At 58.5% G+C, this 7,292-nt stretch overlaps 1 long non-coding RNA gene across 1 annotated transcript; it reads left to right on the top strand.

Annotated features, from left to right (window-relative positions):
* Positions 1-776: 776 nt before the first annotated feature.
* Positions 777-6,541, top strand: LOC141270775 (uncharacterized). The gene is made up of 2 exons (XR_012321739.1): positions 777-837; positions 4,839-6,541. It is a non-coding gene; the product is annotated as an uncharacterized lncRNA (long non-coding RNA).
* The last annotated feature ends 751 nt before the right edge of the window (positions 6,542-7,292 follow it).

Here is a 7,292-nt window from a genome sequence, read left to right as displayed (position 1 = left end):
CACATCTGCATCAAATAACGGGAAAAGGCCTAAAAAGTGCAGCGAGAATGTAATAACCAGAGGAGATGGTTATTGTGTAGTTGGGTGTGGAGACCTGCAGAAATAAAGAAACAAAGTATATATGCAAGGTGTGAACATGGCCTTACAGACATGATGTCGTATAGAGAAGATTATGTAATAATGAGAAAGTTCTATCATCTCCGACTGTGAATGATCACAAATAATCCAGAGGTCGCAACCGTCCCAGATACGGCAGACAGTCCGGGATACACAGGACAGTCCAGGATACAGCGGACAGCCACGGATACAGAGGTCAGTTCCGGATACGGCGGACAGCTCCGGATACGGCGGACAGTCCAGGATACAGCGGACAGCCCCGGATACAGAGGTCAGTCCCGGATACGGCGGACAGCCCCGGATAGAGCGGACAGCCCCGGATAGAGCGGACAACCCCGGATACAGAGGACGGCCCCGGATACGGAGGACAACCCCGGATACAGAGGACAGCCCCGGACACGGCGGACAGCCCCGGATACAAAGGACAGTCTTGGATTTGGGTCTCTGCCCTGCAGTCTCGGGCGTCTGCTGAATGCCCCTCACTGCCCTCATGCCCCCTCCGACATCTCCTCCTGGTAAATGTCTGTGGCTGGGGGCGGTAGGGGGGAGAGACATTTCCCGGCGCTGAGCAGAGTTTATCCCTCTTTCTATTCGGTAAATGCTAGAATGTATGGGCTCCTTCCAGGTATGACGTCATTTCTGGGGGGCGTGTCCTGATTGTACATTAAGGGCGTGTTCTAGGGACTGGGAGACAAGCTGCTGGTGAAGCTGCAGGAGGAGGTCAGTGCTGCGGGCTTGTGGGGGCTCTGGGTGGGATGCACGCTTGGGGGCTGGTGGTGGCTATGTGGGGGATGCTGCGGGCTCTGGGGACATGCTGGGTGCTCTGAGGGGATGCTGTAGGTTTGTGGGGGCATGCTGTGGGCTCTGGGGGGATGCTGCGGGTTTGTGGGGGCATGATGTGGGCACGGGGGGGATGCTGTGGGCTCTGTTGGGGATGCTGTGTGCTCTGGGGGGGCATGCTGTGGGTTTGTGGGGGCATGCTGTGGGCTCTGGGGGGCATGCTGCGGCCTCTGAGGGGGATGCTGTGGGCTCTATCGGGGATGCTGTGGGTTTGTGGGGGCATGCTGCGGGTTTGTGGGGGCATTATGTGGGCACGGGGAGATGCTGTGGGTTTGTGGGGGGGATGCTGCAGGTTTGTGGGGGCATGCTGCGGGCTCTGGGGGGATGCTGTGGGTTTGTGGGGGCATGCTGCTGATTTGTGTGGGCTCTTGGGTAGGGGGGTATGCTGTGGGCTCTTGGGGGGGCTCTGGGGGCATGCTGCGGGCTCTGGGGGGATGCTGTGGGTTTGTGGGGGCTCTGGGGCGGATTCTGGGGGCATTTTGTGGGGGCTCTGGGGTGATGCTGCAGGTTTGTGGGGGCTCTGGTTGGGATGCACGCTTGGGGGGCTCTGTGGGGGCTGGTGGTAGCTATGTGGGGGATGCTGCGAGCTCTGGGGACATGCTGTGGGCTCTGGGGGGGCATGCTGCGGGTTTGTGGGGGCTCTGTGGGGCATGCTGGGGCCTGTGGGATGCACGCTTGGGGGTTGGTGGTGGCTATGTGGGGGATGCTGCGAGCTCTGGGGACGTGCTGCGGGCTCTGGGTGCTCTGGGGGGATACTGTGGGCTCTGGGGGGCATGCTGCGGGTTTGTGGGGGCTCTGGGGGGATGCTGCGGGTTTGTGGGGGCTCTGGGGGGCCTTTGGGGGCTGTGGGGGGGATGCTGCGGGTTAGTGGGGGCTCTGGGTGGGATGCACGCTTGGGGGCTGGTGGTGGCTATGTGGGGGATGCGGGCATGCTGTGGGGCTCTGAGGGGGGCATGCTGTGGGGTTCTGAGGGGGGGGCATGCTGTGGGGCTCTGGGAGGGTTTGTGGGGGCTCTGGGGGGATGCTGGGGGGCATGCTGGGGCCTCTGGGGGGATGCTGCGGGTTTGTGGGGGCTCTGGGTGGGATACACGCTTGGGGGCTCTGTGGGGGCTGGTGGTGGCTATGTGGGGGATGCTGCGAGCTCTGGGGACATGCTGCGGGCTCTGGGTGCTTTGTGGGGATGCTCTGGGGGGGGCATGCTGTGGGCTCTGGGTGCTCTGTGGGTATGCTCTGGGGGCATCCTGCGGGCTCTGGGGGATGCTGTGGGTTTGTGGGGGCTCTGGGGGCATGCTGCTGGTTTGTGTGGGCTCTTGGGGAGGGGGGGCATGCTGTGAGCTCTTGGGGAGGCTCTGGGGGGATGCTGTGGGTTTGTGGGGGCTCTGGGGCGGATTCTGGGGGCATTTTGTGGGGGCTCTAGGGTGATGCTGCAGGTTTGTGGGGGCTCTAGTTGGGATGCACGCTTGGGGGCTGGTGGTGGCTATGTGGGGGATGCTGCGGGCTTGTGGTGGCTCTGGGTGGGATGCACGCTTGGGGGTTGGTGGTGGCTCTGGGGACATGCTGCGGGCTCTGGGGGGGCATGCTGCGGGTTTGTGGGGGCTCTGTGGGGGATGCTGGTGCTGGCTCTGTGGGGCATGCTGGTGCTGGCTCTGTGGGGGATGCTGAGGGCAACTGGTGGCTCTGGGGGGACGCTGGTGGCTCTGGGGGGATGCTGGGGGCAACTGGTGGCTCTGGGGGGATGCTGGGGGCAACTGATGGCTCTGGGGGCAGCTGGCGGCTCTGGGGGGATGCTGGGGGCAGCTGGCGGCTCTGGGGGGATGCTGGGGGCAACTGGTGTCTCTGGGGGGATGCTGGGGGCAGCTGCTGGCTCTGGGGGGGCATGCTGCGGGCTGGTGGTGGCTCTGGGTGAATTCTGTTTGCTTGTGGGGACGCAGGGGGCATGTTGCGTGCTCTGGATGGTCTGTGGGGGCTCTGGGGGGATGCTGCGGGTTTGTGCGGCCTCTGGGGGGATGTTGGGGGCTGGTGGTGGCTCTGGGGGGATGTTGGGGGCTGGTGGTGGCTCTGGGGGGATGCTGGGGGCAACTGGTGGCTCTGGGGAGAAGCTGATGGGATGCTGGTGGCTCTGGGGGCAACTGGGGGCTCTGGGGGGATGCTGGGGGCATGCTGCTGGCTCTGTGGGGGCATGCTGCTGGGGGCTGGTGGTGGCTCTGGGGGGTGTGGGGGGGATGCTGGTGGCTCTGTGGGGGCATGCTGCTGGCTCTGTAGGGGCATGCTGCCGGCAACTGGTGGCTCGGGGGATGCTGGGTGCAACTGGTGGCTCTGGGGGGGCATGCTGCGGCCTCTTTGGGGGCATGCTGTGAGCTGGTGGTGGCTCTGGGGGGATGCTGCGGGTTTGTGCGGCCTCTTTGGGGGCATGCAGCGGGCTGGTGGTGGCTCTGGGGGGAAGCGGGGAGCTCTGGGTGGATGCTGCGGGTTTGTGGGGGCTTTCTGGGGGGGATGCTGCGGGTTTGTGGGGGCTTGCTGTGGGCTCTCGGTGGATGCTGCGGGCTTGTGGTGGCTCTCGGTGGATGCTGCGGGCTTGTGGTGGCTCGTGGGTGGATGCTGCGGGTTTGTGGGGGCTCTGGGTAGGATGCACGCTTGGGGGCTGGTGGTGGCTATGTGGGGGATGCTGCGGGCTCTGGGTGCTGTGTGGGGATGCTGGGGGCATGCTGCGGGCTTGTGGTGGCTCTGGGGGCATGCTGCGGGCTTGTGGCTCTGGGGCATGCTGTGGGTGGATGCTGGGGGGATGCTGCGGGTTGGTGGGGGCTTGCTGTGGGCTCTGGGGGGGATACTGCGGGTGTGTGGGGGCATGCTGTGGGTGTGTGGGTGCATGCTGGGGCCTCTGGGGTGGATGCTGCGGGTTTGTGGGCGCATGCTGGGGCCTTTGGGGGGGTGCTGCGGGTTTTTGGGGGCATGCTGGGGCCTTTGGGGGGGATGATGCAGGTTTGTGGGGGCATTCTGGGGGGGGATGCTGCGGGTTTGTGGGTGCTGTGGGGGCTCTGGGGGGGATGCAGGTTTGGGGGCTGGTGGTGGCTATGTGGGGGATGCTGCAGGCTCTGGGGACATGCTGCGGGCTCTGGGTGCTCTGTGGGGATGATCTGGGGGGCTTGCTGTGGGCTCTGGGGGGGTATGCTGTAGGCTTGTGGGGGCTCTGGGAGGGCATGCTGCGTGTTTGTGGGGGCTCTGGGGGGATGCTCTGGGAGGTTTGTGGGGGCTCTGGGGAAGGGGGGGGGCGGAATGATGGTGCATTCCTGTGGGGGATGGTGCTCGCTTTTGGGCCTCTGGAGGGGGGGGGATAATGTTTGTAGAGGGCAGTCTGCTGGGATTTGGGGTGGGGGTTTATGCTTTGGGGCCCTCTGGTTGATGTGGGGGGATTAATGCTGTGGGGATTTGGGGTGGTGGGTTAATGTTTCATTGGGGGACACAAAAAAACATTGGTGTATGTTGCTGACACTATGCAAAAAAAACTTAGCTCTTCCCCAGAAGGGTGCATCATCAACTGGCATGAAGCTAATCCGTTTTAGCTTAGTGTCAGTAGGAGGCAGACATGGGTCTGGTCCCAGGCCCATCTCTACCCTAGGGTGTTTTCACATTGCGTTCCGTGTCGCCGTCGGGGCATACGTCTACTGTGTCTGAGAGTCCGCCTCCTCTAGGCGTACACTCCCGAAAAAAGTGCATGTTCGTTCTGCCATCACCATTGCAGTCTATGGCCCCCGTCAGCGCATACGTCAGACCCCGTTTTGCTGCGGATTTCGGACGTATACCCCGACTGGGACACAGAACGCAATGTGTATGTACCCGTAGGATTTTTTTTTATATATTAATGATTCCCCTTTTTCTTTCAGATACTGTTTGTGAGGGCGACAGTGGAATTGTTTCACTACTGTATCCTCTGTGGTCTACGAGGTAGGACCCTAACACAACAAGAGTGTTTGGGATTCCCTGGCAGACTGTCCTTGGCACTAATTCTTCTGCCCGCTCGCCCCCCTAGATCCAGAAGGATCAGGCTATCTCATGCCCAGCTTCATCATCGGTCTGCGAAGAAGGATTCAGGTTCTTCACTATAGATATATCCTACCAGGCAGTGAGGGTGCTCGATTCACCACCTCCACGTTTTCCAGAGGCTCCTGCGGCACCTCTTTTAAAAATCCAGACTTCAGTCTAGACTTTCTCCGGTGGCCGGGCCACACACCTAGCTGCCTAAACAATCACGCACGCTGGCTCTCCAGCGCTTTCCGCCCTCCACCTATCAGGGAACACTTTGCATTCTGGTGCGCAAGATCCCTGCACGTGTTTTTCCTGTTACTGCCTCTTTCTCCTCCTTCTACACGGCGCCATCTTTCTGTCGCCAGTTTATAACACTGCCGCAGCTCACCTGAACTCTGCTGCCTCATTGCCTGGCTCTGCTGGATCACCGCCACCTTCAGCCTCTCAAGGTCTTCAGGATGCAGTGTCTGAGTAACCTCTGCCACTGGGGGCAGCTCTTTATCCACAGCCTAGCTCCCCTCTAGCATCTGTTTCTTTCTTTTCTCTCTATACCTAACCCCAGGGAGTCTCATTTTGCATGTTTCTCCTGTAACAAAAGGTTTCCTTCAGGTCAGACCTGGTCTCTCTGCCAGGACTGCAGTCTGCCCACAATGTCACCTCCCCAGGAGCTCCTCACTGCCTATAACGAGAGTGTGCCCCCCCCTGCAGCCTCCTATTCAGCCCTGGCAGGCGGCAACATCACCATCCACATGGCCTCATAGCTGAAATCATGGAACGTGGATTCAGCTTCCAAAAGGTCCACCAGCCTCACCTTCCAGGGCTCCCGTCTTTTCGAAGAGCTAGATAAGATGATCTCTAATGCCATGGGGGCTAAGAGTATTTTGTTTCCTCAACAGAGGGCCAAATGCCCTCCTCCCAAGAGACGCGCAGTCCAGGTTTTTTTCGTACTTTCGGAAATTTTCAGTGTAGAACAGCAGCCAAAAGGACAACTCTCCGGCCCGCCAGGAAAAGAAGAGACCTTCCTTTAGGCTAGCCCCCTCCTGGCATCAACGAACTCGCCAGCGCCGGTACGGATCTAGCAGATTCTCTTCGGTATGACGCGGTGTTCCCACCTGAGATGTTTCTGAGGGTGGATGGCAGTCTCCTTTTTGGTTCTGGGATGAGTGGCTCTCAGTAGTCAACAATGCTTGGGTCTGAGATGTTGTCGACTACAGCCAAAAAATAGAATTTTCTACGCTGCCTTGTATTCGAGACCAATTTCCCCAAAGACCCCCTTCCCTTATTCCCGGGTTTTTCAAGGCTATTGATTTGCTATCCAAAGCAGGCATCATGATCTCCGTTCCAGGACGCTGAGACATCAGACACCGGAGGCAGGCCGAGGGGTTGGGGCAAAGCCAAAGACCTTACCCACAATCCTCCCATAAATGACCTTTTATAAAATTAGAATTATTTCTATACATAATGTTAAAATGTTATTTCTACAATTAAACGTTTGAGATTTCTGTGGTAATGGTTATTTGTTTCTGTTCTGAATGTAAATAAAACATTTCTGATTAAGTTTCCACATTGTATTTTAGCCTTTCATTTTACTCATGGTGCAGGAAAAGCCCATGATGCATTTGTGTAAACCATGTAAAAGGTACTATAATAACATGGCTTAGACAGGTAACCCACTTTTGAAACAATGAAGTTCACTTGTACAAGCTGCATAGATGAAAACCTGCTTAAAGGGAATCTCACCTGGTTTTCCCCATATAAAGTACGACCACCACCTGTATGCCCTAGAATGCTGTATATAAGTCCCCAAGCCGATCTGCATAACGTAAAAAAAAAATTATATTAGACTCACCTACAGGGTGGTCCCGTCCAATGGGTTTCTCTAGTGTTAATCCGGCGCCTCCTCCTGAGATTGCCGTCCTTCTTTCTTCAAGTGGATGACGTGTCCTACATCATCCAGACAGGGTCTTTCATTGCACTTCTGCGTAGGCGCACTTCTCTCTGCCTTTTCTCCGCACAGAGCAGAGAAGTGTGCCTGCGCAGGAGCGTGATGGCAGAGGCTGTGTGGCTGACGTTGGACGTGTAATCCACATGAAGCAGAGGAGGATGATTGTGTCGGATGAAGACCAGCGACATCAATAGGACTGGATGTTACTAGATTGTGCCTGCTGTGCCCTTGACCACAATTGAGGACGGCACTAGAGTGCCTGCTGTGCCCTTGACCACAATTGAGGACGGCACTAGAGTGCCTGCTGTGCCCTTGACCACACGTGAGGACGGCACTAGAGAGTGCCTGCTGTGCCCTTGACCACACG

The sequence above is a fragment of the Phyllobates terribilis genome, unplaced genomic scaffold (genome assembly GCF_046119375.1).
Source record: "Phyllobates terribilis strain yellow unplaced genomic scaffold, ASM4611937v1 Scaffold_5__5_contigs__length_657084704, whole genome shotgun sequence".
NCBI lineage: Eukaryota > Metazoa > Chordata > Amphibia > Anura > Dendrobatidae > Phyllobates > Phyllobates terribilis.
Note: the sequence above shows the minus strand (reverse complement) of the source record. Positions and strands in the feature narration are given on the sequence as shown.